Here is a 24950-nt window from a genome sequence, read left to right as displayed (position 1 = left end):
TCACAGAACTACAAACCATTCACACACCCACTCACTCACTCCCATGCAGCCACTCATATACGCACTCACAGAACTACAAACCATTCAAACACTCACTCACTCCCATGCAGCCACTCATATACGCACTCACAGAACTACAAACCATTCACACACTCACTCACTCCCATGCAGCCACTCATATACGCACTCACAGAACTACAAACCATTCACACACTCACTCACTCACTCCCATGCAGCCACGCATATACGCACTCACAGAACTACAAACCATTCACACATTCACTCACTCACTCACTCCCATGCAGCCACTCATATACGCACTCACAGAACTACAAACCATTCACACACCCACTCACTCCCATGCAGCCACTCATATACGCACTCACAGAACTACAAACCATTCACACCCACTCACTCACTCCCATGCAGCCACTCATATACGCACTCACAGAACTACAAACCATTCATACACCCACTCACTCCCATGCAGCCACTCATATACGCACTCACAGAACTACAAACCATTCACACACACCCACTCCCACTCCCATGCAGCCACTCATATACGCACTCACAGAACTACAAACCATTCACACACACACACACACTCCCATGCAGCCACTCATATACGCACTCACAGAACTACTAACCATTCACACACCCGCCCACTCCCATGCAGCCACTCATATACGCACTCACAGAACTACAAACCATTCACACACCCACTCACTCCCATGCAGCCACTCATATACGCACTCACAGAACTACAAACCATTCACACACCCACTCACTCCCATGCAGCCACTCATATACGCACTCACAGAATTACAAACCATTCACACACTCACCCACTCCCATGCAGCCACTCATATACGCACTCACAGAACTACAAACCATTCACACACCCACTCACTCCCATGCAGCCACTTATATATGCACTCACAGAACTACAAACCATTCACACACCCACTCACTCCCATGCAGCCACTCATATACCACACTCACAGAACTACAAACCATTCACGCACCCACTCACTCACTCACTCCCATGCAGCCACTCATATACGCACTCACAGAACTACAAATCATTCACACACCCACACACTCACTCCCATGCAGCCACTCATATACGCACTCACAGAACTACAAACCATTCACACACCCACTCACTCATTCCCATGCCATGTCTGAACTGGGGTGGCAGAGTGGGCTAAAGAACGGTGATGGATCAAACCCAGATCTTTTGACTGGGTGTGAGTGTTTGATTGGTTCAGATGCTCCGTACATCACCACCCCCTTTTGTACCACTCACTCCCATGCAGCCACTCGTATACGCACTCAAAGAACTACAAACCATTCACACACCTACTCACTCACTCCCATGCAGCAACTCATATACGCACTCACAGAACTACAAACCATTCATACACTCACTCACTCCCATGCAGCCACTCATATACGCACTCACAGAACTACAAACCATTCACACACCCACTCACTCACTCCCATGCAGCCACTCATATATGCACTCACAGAACTACAAACCATTCACACACCCACTCACTCCCATGCAGCCACTCATATACGCACTCACAGAACTACAAACCATTCACACACCCACTCACTCCCATGCAGCCACTCATATACGCAATCACAGAACTACAAACCATTCACACACCCACTCACTCCCATGCAGCCACTCATATACGCACTCACAGAACTACGAACCATTCACACACCCACTCACTCCCATGCAGCCACTCATATATGCACTCACAGAACTACAAACCATTCACACACCCACCCACCCACTCCCATGCAGCCACTCATATATGCACTCACAGAACTACAAACCATTCACACACCCAGCAACCCAGTCCCATGCAGCCACTCATATACAAACTCACGGAACTACAAACCATTCACACACCCACTCACTCCCATGCAGCCACTCATATACGCACTCACAGAACTACGAACCATTCACACACCCACTCACTCCCATGCAGCCACTCATATATGCAATCACAGAACTACAAACCATTCACACACCCACCCACCCACTCCCATGCAGCCACTCATATACGCACTCACAGAACTACAAACCATTCACACACCCACCCACCCCCATGCAGCCACTCATATACACACTCACAGAACTACAGACCATTCACACAACCACTCACTCCCATGCAGCCACTCATATACGCACTCACAGAACTACAAACCATTCACACACCCACTCACTCACTCCCATGCAGCCACTCATATACGCACTCACAGAACTACAAACCATTCAAACACTCACTCACTCCCATGCAGCCACTCATATACGCACTCACAGAACTACAAACCATTCACACACTCACTCACTCCCATGCAGCCACTCATATACGCACTCACAGAACTACAAACCATTCACACATTCACTCACTCACTCACTCCCATGCAGCCACTCATATACGCACTCACAGAACTACAAACCATTCACACACCCACTCACTCACTCCCATGCAGCCACTCATATACGCACTCACAGAACTACAAACCATTCACACACCCACTCACTCCCATGCAGCCACTCATATACGCACTCACAGAACTACAAACCATTCACACCCACTCACTCACTCCCATGCAGCCACTCATATACGCACTCACAGAACTGCAAACCATTCACACACCCACTCACTCCCATGCAGCCACTCATATACGCACTCACAGAACTACAAACCATTCACACACACACACACTCCCATGCAGCCACCCATATACGCACTCACAGAACTACAAACCATTCACACACCCACTCACTCACTCCCATGCAGCCACTCATATACGCACTCACAGAACTGCAAACCATTCACACACCCACTCACTCCCATGCAGCCACTCATATACGCACTCACAGAACTACAAACCATTCACACCCACTCACTCCCATGCAGCCACTCATATACGCACTCACAGAACTACAAACCATTCACACACCCACTAACTCACTCCCATGCAGCCACTCATATACGCACTCAGAGAACTACAAACCATTCATACACTCACTCACTCCCATGCAGCCACTCATATACGCACTTACAGACCTACAAACCATTCACACACCCACTCACTCACTCCCATGCAGCCACTCATATACGCACTCACAGAACTACAAACCATTCACACACCCACTCACTCCCATGCAGCCCCTCATATACGCACTCACAGAACTACAAACCATTCACACACACCCACTCACTCCCATGCAGCCACTCATATACACACTCACAGAACTACAAACCATTCACACACCTACTCACTCCCATGCAGCCACTCATATACGCACTCGCAGAACTACAAACCATTCACACACCCACCCACTCCCATGCAGCCACTCATATACGCACTCACAGAACTACAAACCATTCACACAATCACCCACCCCCATGCAGCCACTCATATACACACTCACAGAACTACAAACCATTCACACACCCACTCACTCCCATGCAGCCACTCATATATGCACTCACAGAACTACAAACCATTCACACACCCACTCACTCACTCCCATGCAGCCACTCATATACGCACTCACAGAACTACAAACCATTCACACACCCACTCACTCACTCACTCCCTTGCCATGTCTGAACTGGGGTGGCAGAGTGGGCTAAAGAACGGTGATGGATCAAACCCAGATCTTTTGACTGGGTGTGAGTGTTGGATTGGTTCAGATGGAACCACTGTCCATCACCACCCCCTTTTGTACCACTCACTCCCATGCAGCCACTCAGATACGCACTCACAGAACTACAAACCATTCACACACCCACCCACTCACTCACTCCCATGCAGCCACTCATATACGCACTCACAGAACTACAAACCATTCACACACTCACTCATTCCCATGCAGCACTCGTATACGCACTCACAGAACTACAAACCATTCACACCCACTCACTCACTCCCATGCAGCCACTCATATACGCACTCACAGAACTACAAACCATTCACACACCCACTCACTCCCATGCAGCCACTCATATACGCACTCACAGAACTACAAACCATTCACACACACACACACACCCACTCCCACTCCCATGCAGCCACTCATATACGCACTCACAGAACTACAAACCATTCACACACACACACACACACTCCCATGCAGCCACTCTTATACGCACTCACAGAACTACTAACCATTCACACACCCGCCCACTCCCATGCAGCCACTCATATACGCACTCACAGAACTACAAACCATTGACACACACACACCCACCCACCCATTCCCATGCAACCACTCATATACGCACTCACAGAACTACAAACCATTCACACACCCACTCACTCCCATGCAGCCACTCATATATGCACTCACACAATTACAAACCATTCACACACTCACCCACTCCCATGCAGCCACTCATATACGCACTCACAGAACTACAAACCATTCACACACCCACCCACTCCCTGTTAGAAAGGCGACCCGGGGGAGGCAGAAGATGTCTGACTGACCACCCCTAGGTCCACCCCTCCGTTGAGAAGTAGCCGAGCGTTGCCGAGAGGCCTCCTGGATGAGGGTCCCTCCTAGGATCGTACAGCAGAGTAATCACAACACTACAAACGGACACCACACAGGAGGTCAAGTTCTCAAGCTTTTATAAGGAATAACGGTTGAGGATTCTTGGCAGTATATACAGCTGGATCGAGGGATCCGTAAAGTCTCGGACAAGGAGGGTAAAGTAGCGGGACAGTCTTACTCTGGATGGAGGAAGGGATACCCTACGCACAGCTCTCAATCCTCGAGCTGGGGGGTTCCGAGAGGTTCGAGCCGCGGCGGCGCCAGCCGGCTAACAGGATGGTTCAGCAAGGTCGGCCGCGGCAGCGCCAGCAGGCTCTCAGATGGTTCAGCAAGGTAGGCCGCGGCAGCGCCAGCAGGCTCTCAGATGGTTCAGCAAGGTAGGCCGCGGCAGCGCCAGCAGGCTCTCAGATGGTTCAGCAAGGTAGGCCGCGGCAGCGCCAGCAGGCTCTCAGATGGTTCAGCAAGGTAGGCCGCGGCAGCGCCAGCAGGCTCTCAGATGGTTCAGCAAGGTAGGCCGCGGCAGCGCCAGCAGGCTCTCAGATGGTTCAGGTTACAGGAAGGATGAGTTCGTCTGGTGTCGGCCGTGACAGCGTCAGCAGGGCTTCCAGTCCAGGATACAACTGGCGTCCTACTCCGGGGCTGCCCCAGATATAGGACGGAGGTCCTTTGATGTCCGGACCCTCGCGCCTGGGGGCCAGAGGGGCCGGGATGATGGTGTCCAGACACCCAGCAGGGGGGTGGAGCCAGCGCCCAGGGAGGCCAGAGGGCGATCGATACTAGCCGTCCGGGGACGGCTGGAGGGCCATCGAAACTCCTCTCCCTCCGGGATCTGTCGAGTGGCCACTCGACCACCTGGGTGGATTTTGGTGCCTCGATGTCGGGGCTTCGCTGGGGCCGAGGCCACGTGGTCGTGGTCGTGGTGTGGTGGGCCCAAGATGGAGTCGGGCACGGCCTCGTGCTTAGGTCGTGATGGGCCTACGCTGGAGCCAGGCCGGTGATGGGGGACCGGGATGGTAGCCGGACCGGTGGTGTTGGGGCGTGCAGGATCGGGCCGCAGGGGCCGTCCGAGGCCCGGTGGAGGGCTGATGTCGTCCTGGGCCCGCCATGCGGGAGGGGTAGGACCACGACATGAGGCCGGGTCCAACACGCGTCCCCCCCAGCTGAAGGCAGGGGAGAGTCACCCATTTTCTTGAGGATTCTCCTCGCCGAGGCGGAAGAATCTGGACAGGCCGTCGGCATTGGCGTGGTCGTGGCCGGGGCGATGCTCCACAGTGAAATCCATCCCCTGCAGAGAAATGGACCAGCGCAGCAGTTTCGGGTTTTCTCCCCGCATCTGCATCAACCAACGCAGGGGTTGGTGGTCGGTCTGGACTCGGAAGTGGGTGCCGAAGAGGTAAGGCCGGAGCTTCTTGAGTGCCCACACCACGGCAAAGGCTTCCCTCTCGATGGTGCTCCACCGCTGTTCTCTTGCCAGGAGGCGTCGGCTGATGAAGGCCACAGGCCGGTCGATTCCTTCGGGGTTAACTTGTGACAGGACCGCCCCGATGCCGTGCTCCGAGGCGTCGGTTTGGACTACAAACTCTCTGCTGTAGTCGGGGGCCTGGAGCACAGGGGCGGTGCACATGGCAGTCTTTAAAGTCTCAAATGCGGTCTGGCACGCAGGGGTCCAGTGGACCTTCTGGGGTAATCTCTTTGAGGTCAGTTCGGTGAGGGGCCCCACAATGCTCCCGTAGTCTTTTATAAATCGCCGATAGTATCCGGTGAGCCCCAGGAAGGCTCGGACGGCGGTCTGGGTGACCGGGGGCTCCCAGGCCCGGATGGCGTCTATCTTTGGTTGGAGGGGAGCCACTTGGCCGCTCCCCACTTGGTGGCCCAGATAGGTCACGGACCCTTGGCCTATCTGGCACTTGCTGGCTTTGATGGTGAGTCCGGCCCATCGGAGGGCCGTCAGGACTTCCCAGAGGTGGGACAGGTGCTCATCCCAGCGAAGGCTGTACACTGCAATGTCATCTAGGTAGGCGGCGCTGTATTCCTCTAGTCCGGCCAGCACCTGGTTCACTAGTCTCTGGAAGGTGGCCGGCGCATTTTTCATGCCGAAGGGCATCACTTTGAAGTGATAGTGGCCATCTGGCGTCGAGAAGGCCGATCGCTCTTGTGTGCCAGGGGTAAGGCCGATCTGCCAATACCCCGCCGTGAGATCGAAGGTGCTGAGGTATCTGGCGGCCCCTAGGCGATCGATCAGTTCATCCGCCCTGGGGATGGGATGTGCGTTGGTCCGGGTGACTGCATTCAGTCCCCGGTAGTCAACACAGAACCGGAGCTCGGGTGCTGTTCCGGGGGAAGCGGCTTTCGGGACCAGAACAACGGGACTGGCCCAGGGACTGTTGGAGGGTTCGACTACCCCCAGGGCCAACATCTTGGCCACCTCGGATTGGATGCAGGCCCGAACCCGGTCGGGCACTCGAAAAGCTCGTTGTTTCACAGGGGGGCTGTCTCCGGTGTCCACATCGTGGTCACACCACCGGGTGACCCCCGGCGTGAGGGAAAACAGATCCGCAAACTGCCCCAGCAGCTTCCGGCAGTCTTGTTGCTGCTCTGGGGTCAGGGTAGAGGAGAGCCGGACCCCTTCGAAGGAGCCGTCTTTCTCGGTGGTGCTGAGGAGATCTGGTAGTGGCTCGGAGTCGTCTTCAGCTCCGTCATCGGTCGCCAGCAGCAGACTCAGTTCAGTGCGTGCAAAGTGCGGCTTGAGCCGGTTAGCGTGTAGAACCCGGAGGGGGTTCCTGGGGGACTCCATGTCTACCAGGTAGGTGACGGGGCTCTTGCGCTCCACCACCTTGAAGGGCCCCGTCCATTTGTCCTGGAGGGCACACGGTTCAACCGGGGACATGACCCAGACTTGCTGGCCCGGCTCGAACTCGATGGACGAGGCGTTCTGGTCATACCAGTGCTTCATTTCCTCCTGGCTGGCCTCTAGGTTGGCCTCGGCAAGTTCCCTGAACTTCCGAGTCTGGTTGCGAAGCGTCAGGAGGTATCGGTAGACATCCGGTGGGGCATCTCGAACGGCTGTCTCCCAGCCCTCCTTGACCAGGCTGAGGGGGCCTCGGACCGGGTGCCCGTACAATAGTTCAAAAGGGCTGAACCCTAGGGACTTCTGGGGTACCTCTTGGTAGGCGAATAGGAGGCAGGGCAGCAGGACATCCCATTTGCGCCGGAGGGGCTCTTCCAGGCCCTTGATCATTCCCTTCAGTGTCCTGTTAAAGCGTTCCACTAGTCCATTTCCCTGGGGATGATACGGGGTGGTGAACTTATATGCGACCCCGCACTGTTGCCATAGGGACCGCATATGCTTCGAGATGAAGTTGGACCCCCGATCACTCACGACTTCGCGGGGGAAGCCGACTCGGGAGAAGATGCTCATGAGCGCTCGGCCCACCACGGGGGCCGTAATGGTTCGGAGAGGGATGGCCTCAGGATAGCGGGTGGCATGGTACACCAGGACGAGGATGAAGCGGTGCCCCTGCGAGGTGCGAGAGTCCAGGGGCCCCACTCATATACGCACTCACAGAACTACGAACCATTCACACACCCACTCACTCCCATGCAGCCACTCATATATGCACTCACAGAACTACAAACCATTCACACACCCACCCACCCACTCCCATGCAGCCACTCATATATGCACTCACAGAACTACAAACCATTCACACACCCACCAACCCAGTCCCATGCAGCCACTCATATACAAACTCACGGAACTACAAACCATTCACACACCCACTCACTCCCATGCAGCCACTCATATACGCACTCACAGAACTACAAACCATTCACACACCCACTCACTCCCATGCAGCCACTCATATATGCACTCACAGAACTACAAACCATTCACACACCCACTCACTCCCATGCAGCCTCTCATATACGCACTGACAGAACTACAAACCATTCACACACCCACTCACTCCCATGCAGCCACTCATATACGCACTCACAGAACTACAAACCATTCACACACCCACTCACTCCCATGCAGCCACTCATATACGCACTCACAGAACTACAAACCATTCACACACCCACTCACTCCCATGCAGCCACTCATATATGCACTCACAGAACTACAAACCATTCACACACCCACCCACTCCCATGCAGCCACTCATATACGCACTCACAGAACTACAAACCATTCACATACCCACCCACCCCCATGCAGCCACTCATATACACACTCACAGAACTACAAACCATTCACACACCCACTCACTCCCATGCAGCCACTCATATACGCACTCACAGAACTACAAACCATTCACACACCCACTCACTCCCATGCAGCCACTCATATACGCACTCACAGAACTACAAACCATGCACACACCCACTCACTCCCATGCAGCCACTCATATACGCACTCACAGAACTACAAACCATTCACACACCCACTCACTCCCATGCAGCCACTCATATACGCACTCACAGAACTACAAACCATTCACACACCCACTCACTCCCATGCAGCCACTCATATACGCAATCACAGAACTACAAACCATTCACACACCCACTCACTCCCATGCAGCCACTCATATACGCACTCACAGAACTACAAACCATTCACACACCCACCAACCCAGTCCCATGCAGCCAATCATATACAAACTCACAGAACTACAAACCATTCACACACCCACTCACTCCCATGCAGCCACTCATATACGCACTCACAGAACTACAAACGTTTCACACACCCACTCACTCCCATGCAGCCACTCATAAACGCACTCACAGAACTACAAACCATTCACACACCCACTCACTCCCATGCAGCCACTCTTATACGCACTCACAGAACTACAAACCATTCACACACCCACTCACTCCCATGCAGCCACTCATATCCCACTCACAGAACTACAAACCTTTCACACACCCACTCACTCCCATGCAGCCACTCTTATACGCACTCACAGAACTACGAACCATTCACACACCCACCCACTCCCATGCAGCCACTCATATACGCACTCACAGAACTACAAACCATTCACACACCCACCAACCCAGTCCCATGCAGCCAATCATATACAAACTCACAGAACTACAAACCATTCACACACCCACTCACTCCCATGCAGCCACTCATATACGCACTCACAGAACTACAAACCTTTCACACACCCACTCACTCCCATGCATCCACTCATAAACGCACTCACAGAACTACAAACCATTCACACACCCACTCACTCCCATGCAGCCACTCTTATACGCACTCACAGAACTACAAACCATTCACACACCCACTCACTCCCATGCAGCCACTCATATCCCACTCACAGAACTACAAACCATTCACACACCCACCCACCCCCATGCAGCCACTCATATACACACTCACAGAACTACAATCCATTCACACACCCACTCACTCCCATGCAGCCACTCATATACGCACTCACAGAACTACAAACCATTCACACACCCACTCCCATGCAGCCACTCATATACGCACTCACAGAACTACGAACCATTCACACACCCACTCACTCCCATGCAGCCACTCATATATGCAATCACAGAACTACAAACCATTCACACACCCACCCACCCACTCCCATGCAGCCACTCATATACGCAATCACAGAACTACAAACCATTCACACACCCACCCACCCCCATGCAGCCACTCATATACACACTCACAGAACTACAGACCATTCACACAACCACTCACTCCCATGCAGCCACTCATATACACACTCACAGAACTACAAACCATTCACACACCCACTCACTCACTCCCATGCAGCCACTCATATACGCACTCACAGAACTACAAACCATTCAAACACTCACTCACTCCCATGCAGCCACTCATATACGCACTCACAGAACTACAAACCATTCACACACTCACTCACTCCCATGCAGCCACTCATATACGCACTCACAGAACTACAAACCATTCACACACTCACTCACTCACTCCCATGCAGCCACGCATATACGCACTCACAGAACTACAAACCATTCACACATTCACTCACTCACTCACTCCCATGCAGCCACTCATATACGCACTCACAGAACTACAAACCATTCACACACCCACTCACTCCCATGCAGCCACTCATATACGCACTCACAGAACTACAAACCATTCACACCCACTCACTCACTCCCATGCAGCCACTCATATACGCACTCACAGAACTACAAACCATTCATACACCCACTCACTCCCATGCAGCCACTCATATACGCACTCACAGAACTACAAACCATTCACACACACCCACTCCCACTCCCATGCAGCCACTCATATACGCACTCACAGAACTACAAACCATTCACACACACACACACACTCCCATGCAGCCACTCATATACGCACTCACAGAACTACTAACCATTCACACACCCGCCCACTCCCATGCAGCCACTCATATACGCACTCACAGAACTACAAACCATTGACACACACACCCACCCACCCATTCCCATGCAACCACTCATATACGCACTCACAGAACTACAAACCATTCACACACCCACTCACTCCCATGCAGCCACTCATATACGCACTCACAGAATTACAAACCATTCACACACTCACCCACTCCCATGCAGCCACTCATATACGCACTCACAGAACTACAAACCATTCACACACCCACTCACTCCCATGCAGCCACTTATATATGCACTCACAGAACTACAAACCATTCACACACCCACTCACTCCCATGCAGCCACTCATATACCACACTCACAGAACTACAAACCATTCACGCACCCACTCACTCACTCACTCCCATGCAGCCACTCATATACGCACTCACAGAACTACAAATCATTCACACACCCACACACTCACTCCCATGCAGCCACTCATATACGCACTCACAGAACTACAAACCATTCACACACCCACTCACTCATTCCCATGCCATGTCTGAACTGGGGTGGCAGAGTGGGCTAAAGAACGGTGATGGATCAAACCCAGATCTTTTGACTGGGTGTGAGTGTTTGATTGGTTCAGATGCTCCGTACATCACCACCCCCTTTTGTACCACTCACTCCCATGCAGCCACTCGTATACGCACTCAAAGAACTACAAACCATTCACACACCTACTCACTCACTCCCATGCAGCAACTCATATACGCACTCACAGAACTACAAACCATTCATACACTCACTCACTCCCATGCAGCCACTCATATACGCACTCACAGAACTACAAACCATTCACACACCCACTCACTCACTCCCATGCAGCCACTCATATATGCACTCACAGAACTACAAACCATTCACACACCCACTCACTCCCATGCAGCCACTCATATACGCACTCACAGAACTACAAACCATTCACACACCCACTCACTCCCATGCAGCCACTCATATACGCAATCACAGAACTACAAACCATTCACACACCCACTCACTCCCATGCAGCCACTCATATACGCACTCACAGAACTACGAACCATTCACACACCCACTCACTCCCATGCAGCCACTCATATATGCACTCACAGAACTACAAACCATTCACACACCCACCCACCCACTCCCATGCAGCCACTCATATATGCACTCACAGAACTACAAACCATTCACACACCCAGCAACCCAGTCCCATGCAGCCACTCATATACAAACTCACGGAACTACAAACCATTCACACACCCACTCACTCCCATGCAGCCACTCATATACGCACTCACAGAACTACGAACCATTCACACACCCACTCACTCCCATGCAGCCACTCATATATGCAATCACAGAACTACAAACCATTCACACACCCACCCACCCACTCCCATGCAGCCACTCATATACGCACTCACAGAACTACAAACCATTCACACACCCACCCACCCCCATGCAGCCACTCATATACACACTCACAGAACTACAGACCATTCACACAACCACTCACTCCCATGCAGCCACTCATATACGCACTCACAGAACTACAAACCATTCACACACCCACTCACTCACTCCCATGCAGCCACTCATATACGCACTCACAGAACTACAAACCATTCAAACACTCACTCACTCCCATGCAGCCACTCATATACGCACTCACAGAACTACAAACCATTCACACACTCACTCACTCCCATGCAGCCACTCATATACGCACTCACAGAACTACAAACCATTCACACACTCACTCACTCACTCCCATGCAGCCACGCATATACGCACTCACAGAACTACAAACCATTCACACATTCACTCACTCACTCACTCCCATGCAGCCACTCATATACGCACTCACAGAACTACAAACCATTCACACACCCACTCACTCACTCCCATGCAGCCACTCATATACGCACTCACAGAACTACAAACCATTCATACACTCACTCACTCCCATGCAGCCACTCATATACGCACTCACAGAACTACAAACCATTCACACCCACTCACTCACTCCCATGCAGCCACTTATATACGCACTCACAGAACTACAAACCATTCACACACCCACTCACTCCCATGCAGCCACTCATATACGCACTCACAGAACTACAAACCATTCACACCCACTCACTCACTCCCATGCAGCCACTCATATACGCACTCACAGAACTACAAACCATTCATACACCCACTCACTCCCATGCAGCCACTCATATACGCACTCACAGAACTACAAACCATTCACACACACCCACTCCCACTCCCATGCAGCCACTCATATACGCACTCACAGAACTACAAACCATTCACACACACACACACACACTCCCATGCAGCCACTCATATACGCACTCACAGAACTACTAACCATTCACACACCCGCCCACTCCCATGCAGCCACTCATATACGCACTCACAGAACTACAAACCATTGACACACACACCCACCCACCCATTCCCATGCAACCACTCATATACGCACTCACAGAACTACAAACCATTCACACACCCACTCACTCCCATGCAGCCACTCATATACGCACTCACAGAATTACAAACCATTCACACACTCACCCACTCCCATGCAGCCACTCATATACGCACTCACAGAACTACAAACCATTCACACACCCACTCACTCCCATGCAGCCACTTATATATGCACTCACAGAACTACAAACCATTCACACACCCACTCACTCCCATGCAGCCACTCATATACCACACTCACAGAACTACAAACCATTCACACACCCACTCACTCACTCACTCCCATGCAGCCACTCATATACGCACTCACAGAACTACAAATCATTCACACACCCACACACTCACTCCCATGCAGCCACTCATATACGCACTCACAGAACTACAAACCATTCACACACCCACTCACTCATTCCCATGCCATGTCTGAACTGGGGTGGCAGAGTGGGCTAAAGAACGGTGATGGATCAAACCCAGATCTTTTGACTGGGTGTGAGTGTTTGATTGGTTCAGATGCTCCGTACACCACCACCCCCTTTTGTACCACTCACTCCCATGCAGCCACTCGTATACGCACTCACAGAACTACAAACCATTCACACACCTACTCACTCACTCCCATGCAGCAACTCATATACGCACTCACAGAACTACAAACCATTCATACACTCACTCACTCCCATGCAGCCACTCATATACGCACTCACAGAACTACAAACCATTCACACACCCACTCACTCACTCCCATGCAGCCACTCATATACGCACTCACAGAACTACAAACCATTCACACACCCACTCACTCCCATGCAGCCACTCATATACGCACTCACAGAACTACAAACCATTCACACACCCACTCACTCCCATGCAGCCACTCATATACGCAATCACAGAACTACAAACCATTCACACACCCACTCACTCCCATGCAGCCACTCATATACGCACTCACAGAACTACGAACCATTCACACACCCACTCACTCCCATGCAGCCACTCATATATGCACTCACAGAACTACAAACCATTCACACACCCACCCACCCACTCCCATGCAGCCACTCATATACGCACTCACAGAACTACAAACCATTCACACACCCACCAACCCAGTCCCATGCAGCCAATCATATACAAACTCACAGAACTACAAACCATTCACACACCCACTCACTCCCATGCAGCCACTCATATATGCACTCACAGAACTACAAACCATTCACACACCCACCCACCCACTCCCATGCAGCCACTCATATATGCACTCACAGAACTACAAACCATTCACACACCCAGCAACCCAGTCCCATGCAGCCACTCATATACAAACTCACGGAACTACAAACCATTCACACACCCACTCACTCCCATGCAGCCACTCATATACGCACTCACAGAACTACAAACCATTCACACACCCACTCACTCCCATGCAGCCACTCATATACGCACTCACAGAACTACAAACCATTCACACACCCACTCACTCCCATGCAGCCACTCATATACGCAATCACAGAACTACAAACCATTCACACACCCACTCACTCCCATGCAGCCACTCATATACGCACTCACAGAACTACGAACCATTCACACACCCACTCACTCCCATGCAGCCACTCATATATGCACTCACAGAACTACAAACCATTCACACACCCACCCACCCACTCCCATGCAGCCACTCATATATGCACTCACAGAACTACAAACCATTCACACACCCAGCAACCCAGTCCCATGCAGCCACTCATATACAAACTCACGGAACTACAAACCATTCACACACCCACTCACTCCCATGCAGCCACTCATATACGCACTCACAGAACTACAAACCATTCACACACCCACTCACTCCCATGCAGCCACTCATATACGCACTCACAGAACTACAAACCATTCACACACCCACTCACTCCCATGCAGCCACTCATATATGCACTCACAGAACTACAAACCATTCACACACCCACCCACTCCCATGCAGCCACTCATATACGCACTCACAGAACTACAAACCATTCACACACCCACCCACCCCCATGCAGCCACTCATATACACACTCACAGAACTACAAACCATTCACCCACCCACTCACTCCCATGCAGCCACTCATATACGCACTCACAGAACTACAAACCATTCACACACCCACTCACTCCCATGAAGCCACTCATATACGCACTCACAGAACTACAAACCATGCACACACCCACTCACTCCCATGCAGCCACTCATATACGCACTCACAGAACTACAAACCATTCACACACCCACTCACTCCCATGCAGCCACTCATATACGCACTCACAGAACTACAAACCATTCACACACCCACTCACTCCCATGCAGCCACTCATATACGCAATCACAGAACTACAAACCATTCACACACCCACTCACTCCCATGCTGCCACTCATATACGCACTCACAGAACTACAAACCATTCACACACCCACCAACCCAGTCCCATGCAGCCAATCATATACAAACTCACAGAACTACAAACCATTCACACACCCACTCACTCCCATGCAGCCACTCATATACGCACTCACAGAACTACAAACCATTCACACACCCACTCACTCCCATGCAGCCACTCATATACGCACTCACAGAACTACAAACCATTCACACACCCACTCACTCCCATGCAGCCACTCTTATACGCACTCACAGAACTACAAACCATTCACACACCCACTCACTCCCATGCAGCCACTCATATACGCACTCACAGAACTACAAACCATTCACACACCCACTCACTCCCATGCAGCCACTCATATACGCACTCACATAACTACAAACCATTCACACACCCACTCACTCCCATGCAGCCACTCATATACGCACTCACATAACTACAAACCATTCACACACCCACTCACTCCCATGCAGCCACTCATATACGCACTCACAGAACTACGAACCATTCACACACCCACCCACTCCCATGCAGCCACTCATATACGCACTCACAGAACTACAAACCATTCACACACCCACCCACCCCCATGCAGCCACTCATATACACACTCACAGAACTACAATCCATTCACACACCCACTCACTCCCATGCAGCCACTCATATACGCACTCACAGAACTACAAACCATTCACACACCCACTCCCATGCAGCCACTCATATACGCACTCACAGAACTACGAACCATTCACACACCCACTCACTCCCATGCAGCCACTCATATATGCAATCACAGAACTACAAACCATTCACACACCCACCCACCCACTCCCATGCAGCCACTCATATACGCACTCACAGAACTACAAACCATTCACACAACCACCCACCCCATGCAGCCACTCATATACACACTCACAGAACTACAGACCATTCACACAACCACTCACTCCCATGCAGCCACTCATATACGCACTCACAGATTTACAAACCATTCACACACCCACTCACTCACTCCCATGCAGCCACTCATATACGCACTCACAGAACTACAAACCATTCACACACTCACTCACTCCCATGCAGCCACTCATATACACACTCACAGAACTACAAACCATTCACACACTCACTCACTCCCATGCAGCCACTCATATACGCACTCACAGAACTACAAACCATTCACACACTCACTCACTCACTCCCATGCAGCCACTCATATACGCACTCACCGAACTACAAACCATTCACACATTCACTCACTCACTCACTCCCATGCAGCCACTCATATACGCACTCACAGAACTACAAACCATTCACACACCCACTCACTCACTCCCATGCAGCCACTCATATACGCACTCACAGAACTACAAACCATTCATACACTCACTCACTCCCATGCAGCCACTCATATACGCACTCACAGAACTACAAACCATTCACACACCCACTCACTCACTCCCATGCAGCCACTCATATACGCACTCACAGAACTACAAACCATTCACACACCCACTCACTCCCATGCAGCCACTCATATACGCACTCACAGAACTACAAACCATTCACCCACCCACTCACTCCCATGCAGCCACTCATATACGCAATCACAGAACTACAATCCATTCACACACCCACTCACTCCCATGCAGCCACTCACAGAACTACGAACCATTCACACACCCACTCACTCCCATGCAGCCACTCATATATGCACTCACAGAACTACAAACCATTCACACACCCACCAACCCAGTCCCATGCAGCCACTCATATACAAACTCACGGAACTACAAACCATTCACACACCCACTCACTCCCATGCAGCCACTCATATATGCACTCACAGAACTACAAACCATTCACACACCCACTCACTCCCATGCAGCCACTCATATACGCACTCACAGAACTACAAACCATTCACACACCCACTCACTCCCATGCAGCCACTCATATACGCACTCACAGAACTACAAACCATTCACACACCCACTCACTCCCATGCAGCCACTCATATACGCACTCACAGAACTACAATCCATTCACACACCCACTCACTCCCATGCAGCCACTCATATACGCACTCACAGAACTACAAACCATTCACACACCCACTCACTCCCATGCAGCCACTCATATACGCACTCACAGAACTACAAACCATTCACACACCCACTCACTCCCATGCAGCCACTCATATACGCAATCACAGAACTACAAACCATTCACACACCCACTCACTCCCATGCAGCCACTCATATACGCACTCACAGAACTACAAACCATTCACACACCCACCAACCCAGTCCCATGCAGCCAATCATATACAAACTCACAGAACTACAAACCATTCACACACCCACTCACTCCCATGCAGCCACTCATATACGCACTCACAGAACTACAAACCATTCACACACCCACTCACTCACTCCCATGCAGCCACTCATAGATGCACTCACAGAACTACAAACCATTCACACACTCACTCACTCACTCCCATGCAGCCACTCATATATGCACTCACAGAACTACAAACCATTCACACACCCACCCACTCCCATACAGCCACTCATATACGCACTCACAGAACTACAAACCATTCACACACCCACCCACCCCCATGCAGCCACTCATATACACACTCACAGAACTACAAACCATTCACACACCCACTCACTCCCATGCAGCCACTCATATACGCACTCACAGAACTACAAACCATGCACACACCCACTCACTCCCATGCAGCCACTCATATACGCACTCACAGAACTACAAACCATTCACACACCCACTCACTCCCATGCAGCCACTCATATACGCAATCACAGAACTACAAACCATTCACACACCCACTCACTCCCATGCAGCCACTCATATACGCACTCACAGAACTACAAACCATTCACACACCCACCAACCCAGTCCCATGCAGCCAATCATATACAAACTCACAGAACTACAAACCATTCACACACCCACTCACTCCCATGCAGCCACTCATATACGCACTCACAGAACTACAAACCATTCACACACCCACTCACTCCCATGCAGCCACTCATAAACGCACTCACAGAACTACAAACCATTCACACACCCACTCACTCCCATGCAGCCACTCTTATACGCACTCACAGAACTACAAACCATTCACACACCCACTCACTCCCATGCAGCCACTCATATACGCACTCACAGAACTACAAACCATTCACACACCCACTCACTCCCATGCAGCCACTCATATACGCACTCACAGAACTACAAACCATTCACACACCCACTCACTCCCATGCAGCCACTCATATACGCACTCACAGAACTACGAACCATTCACACTCCCACCCACTCCAATGCAGCCACTCATATACGCACTCACAGAACTACAAACCATTCACACACCCACCCACCCCCATGCAGCCACTCATATACACACTCACAGAACTACAATCCATTCACACACCCATTCACTCCCATGCAGCCACTCATATACGCACTCACAGAACTACAAACCATTCACACACCCACTCCCATGCAGCCACTCACATACGCACTCACAGAATTACGAACCATTCACACACCCACTCACTCCCATGCAGCCACTCATATATGCAATCACAGAACTACAAACCATTCACACACCCACCCACTCCCATGCAGCCACTCATATACGCACTCACAGAACTACAAACCATTCACACACCCACCCACCCCCATGCAGCTACTCATATACACACTCACAGAACTACAAACCATTCACACAACCACTCACTCCCATGCAGCCACTCATATACGCACTCTCAGAACTACAAACCATTCACACACCCACTCACTCACTCCCATGCAGCCACTCATATACGCACTCACAGAACTACAAACCATTCACACACTCACTCACTCCCATGCAGCCACTCATATACGCACTCACAGAACTACAAACCATTCACACACTCACTCACTCCCATGCAGCCACTCATATACGCACTCACAGAACTACAAACCATTCACACATTCACTCACTCACTCCCATGCAGCCACTCATATACGCACTCACAGAACTACAAACCATTCACACACCCACTCACTCACTCCCATGCAGCCACTCATATACACACTCACAGAACTACAAACCATTCACACACCCACTCACTCACTCCCATGCAGCCACTCATAAATGCACTCTCAGAACTACAAACGATTCACACACCCACCCACCCACTCCCATGCAGCCACTCATATATGCACTCACAGAACTACAAACCATTCACACACCCACCAACCCAGTCCCATGCAGCCACTCATATACAAACTCACAGAACTACAAACCATTCACACACCCACTCACTCCCATGCAGCCACTCATATACGCACTCACAGAACTACAAACCATTCACACACCCACTCACTCCCATGCAGCCACTCATAAACGCACTCACAGAACTACAAACCATTCACACACCCACTCACTCCCATGCAGCCACTCATATACGCACTCACAGAACTACAAACCATTCACACACCCACTCACTCCCATGCAGCCACTCATATACGCACTCACAGAACTACAAACCATTCACACACCCACTCACTCCCATGCAGCCACTCATATATGCACTCACAGAACTACAAACCATTCACACACCCACTCACTCCCATGCAGCCACTCATATACGCACTCACAGAACTACGAACCATTCACACACCCACTCACTCCCATGCAGCCACTCATATATGCACTCACAGAACTACAAACCAATCACACACCCACCCACCCACTCCCATGCAGCCACTCATATACGCACTCACAGAACTACAAACCATTCACACACCCACCCACCCCCATGCAGCCACTAATATACACACTCACAGAACTACAAACCATTCACACACCCACTCACTACCATGCAGCCACTCATATACGCACTTACAGAACTACAAACCATTCACACACCCACTCCCATGCAGCCACTCATATACGCACTCACAGAACTACGAACCATTCACACACCCACTCACTCCCATGCAGCCACTCATATATGCAATCACAGAACTACAAACCATTCACACACCCACCCACCCACTCCCATGCAGCCACTCATATACGCACTCACAGAACTACAAACCATTCACACACACACCCACCCCCATGCAGCCACTCATATACACACTCACAGAACTACAAACCATTCACACAACCACTCACTCCCATGCAGCCACTCGTATACGCACTCACAGAACTACAAACCATTCACACACTCACTCACTCCCATGCAGCCACTCATATACGCACTCACAGAACTACAAACCATTCACACACTCACTCACTCACTCCCATGCAGCCACTCATATACGCACTCACAGAACTACAAACCATTCACACATTCACTCACTCACTCACTCCCATGCAGCCACTCATATACGCACTCACAGAACTACAAACCATTCACACACTCACTCACTCCCATGCAGCCACTCATATACGCACTCACAGAACTACAAACCATTCACACACCCACTCACTCCCATGCAGCCACTCATATACGCAATCACAGAACTACAAACCATTCACACACCCACTCACTCCCATGCAGCCACTCATATACGCACTCACAGAACTACAAACCATTCACACACCCACCAACCCAGTCCCATGCAGCCAATCATATACAAACTCACAGAACTACAAACCATTCACACACCCACTCACTCCCATGCAGCCACTCATATACGCACTCACAGAACTACAAACGTTTCACACACCCACTCACTCCCATGCAGCCACTCATAAACGCACTCACAGAACTACAAACCATTCACACACCCACTCACTCCCATGCAGCCACTCTTATACGCACTCACAGAACTACAAACCATTCACACACCCACTCACTCCCATGCAGCCACTCATATCCCACTCACAGAACTACAAACCTTTCACACACCCACTCACTCCCATGCAGCCACTCTTATACGCACTCACAGAACTACGAACCATTCACACACCCACCCACTCCCATGCAGCCACTCATATACGCACTCACAGAACTACAAACCATTCACACACCCACCAACCCAGTCCCATGCAGCCAATCATATACAAACTCACAGAACTACAAACCATTCACACACCCACTCACTCCCATGCAGCCACTCATATACGCACTCACAGAACTACAAACCTTTCACACACCCACTCACTCCCATGCATCCACTCATAAACGCACTCACAGAACTACAAACCATTCACACACCCACTCACTCCCATGCAGCCACTCTTATACGCACTCACAGAACTACAAACCATTCACACACCCACTCACTCCCATGCAGCCACTCATATCCCACTCACAGAACTACAAACCATTCACACACCCACCCACCCCCATGCAGCCACTCATATACACACTCACAGAACTACAATCCATTCACACACCCACTCACTCCCATGCAGCCACTCATATACGCACTCACAGAACTACAAACCATTCACACACCCACTCCCATGCAGCCACTCATATACGCACTCACAGAACTACGAACCATTCACACACCCACTCACTCCCATGCAGCCACTCATATATGCAATCACAGAACTACAAACCATTCACACACCCACCCACCCACTCCCATGCAGCCACTCATATACGCACTCACAGAACTACAAACCATTCACACACCCACCCACCCCCATGCAGCCACTCATATACACACTCACAGAACTACAGACCATTCACACAACCACTCACTCCCATGCAGCCACTCATATACACACTCACAGAACTACAAACCATTCACACACCCACTCACTCACTCCCATGCAGCCACTCATATACGCACTCACAGAACTACAAACCATTCAAACACTCACTCACTCCCATGCAGCCACTCATATACGCACTCACAGAACTACAAACCATTCACACACTCACTCACTCCCATGCAGCCACTCATATACGCACTCACAGAACTACAAACCATTCACACACTCACTCACTCACTCCCATGCAGCCACGCATATACGCACTCACAGAACTACAAACCATTCACACATTCACTCACTCACTCACTCCCATGCAGCCACTCATATACGCACTCACAGAACTACAAACCATTCACACACCCACTCACTCACTCCCATGCAGCCACTCATATACGCACTCACAGAACTACAAACCATTCATACACTCACTCACTCCCATGCAGCCACTCATATACGCACTCACAGAACTACAAACCATTCACACCCACTCACTCACTCCCATGCAGCCACTCATATACGCACTCACAGAACTACAAACCATTCACACACCCACTCACTCCCATGCAGCCACTCATATACGCACTCACAGAACTACAAACCATTCACACCCACTCACTCACTCCCATGCAGCCACTCATATACGCACTCACAGAACTACAAACCATTCATACACCCACTCACTCCCATGCAGCCACTCATATACGCACTCACAGAACTACAAACCATTCACACACACCCACTCCCACTCCCATGCAGCCACTCATATACGCACTCACAGAACTACAAACCATTCACACACACACACACACTCCCATGCAGCCACTCATATACGCACTCACAGAACTACTAACCATTCACACACCCGCCCACTCCCATGCAGCCACTCATATACGCACTCACAGAACTACAAACCATTGACACACACACCCACCCACCCATTCCCATGCAACCACTCATATACGCACTCACAGAACTACAAACCATTCACACACCCACTCACTCCCATGCAGCCACTCATATACGCACTCACAGAATTACAAACCATTCACACACTCACCCACTCCCATGCAGCCACTCATATACGCACTCACAGAACTACAAACCATTCACACACCCACTCACTCCCATGCAGCCACTTATATATGCACTCACAGAACTACAAACCATTCACACACCCACTCACTCCCATGCAGCCACTCATATACCACACTCACAGAACTACAAACCATTCACGCACCCACTCACTCACTCACTCCCATGCAGCCACTCATATACGCACTCACAGAACTACAAATCATTCACACACCCACACACTCACTCCCATGCAGCCACTCATATACGCACTCACAGAACTACAAACCATTCACACACCCACTCACTCATTCCCATGCCATGTCTGAACTGGGGTGGCAGAGTGGGCTAAAGAACGGTGATGGATCAAACCCAGATCTTTTGACTGGGTGTGAGTGTTTGATTGGTTCAGATGCTCCGTACATCACCACCCCCTTTTGTACCACTCACTCCCATGCAGCCACTCGTATACGCACTCAAAGAACTACAAACCATTCACACACCTACTCACTCACTCCCATGCAGCAACTCATATACGCACTCACAGAACTACAAACCATTCATACACTCACTCACTCCCATGCAGCCACTCATATACGCACTCACAGAACTACAAACCATTCACACACCCACTCACTCACTCCCATGCAGCCACTCATATACGCACTCACAGAACTACAAACCATTCACACACCCACTCACTCCCATGCAGCCACTCATATACGCACTCACAGAACTACAAACCATTCACACACCCACTCACTCCCATGCAGCCACTCATATACGCAATCACAGAACTACAAACCATTCACAAACCCACTCACTCCCATGCAGCCACTCATATACGCACTCACAGAACTACGAACCATTCACACACCCACTCACTCCCATGCAGCCACTCATATATGCACTCACAGAACTACAAACCATTCACACACCCACCCACCCACTCCCATGCAGCCACTCATATATGCACTCACAGAACTACAAACCATTCACACACCCAGCAACCCAGTCCCATGCAGCCACTCATATACAAACTCACGGAACTACAAACCATTCACACACCCACTCACTCCCATGCAGCCACTCATATACGCACTCACAGAACTACGAACCATT

The sequence above is a fragment of the Lissotriton helveticus genome, chromosome 2_2 (assembly GCF_964261635.1).
Source record: "Lissotriton helveticus chromosome 2_2, aLisHel1.1, whole genome shotgun sequence".
Lineage (NCBI taxonomy): Eukaryota > Metazoa > Chordata > Amphibia > Caudata > Salamandridae > Lissotriton > Lissotriton helveticus.
This window is presented reverse-complemented; position numbering follows the sequence as displayed.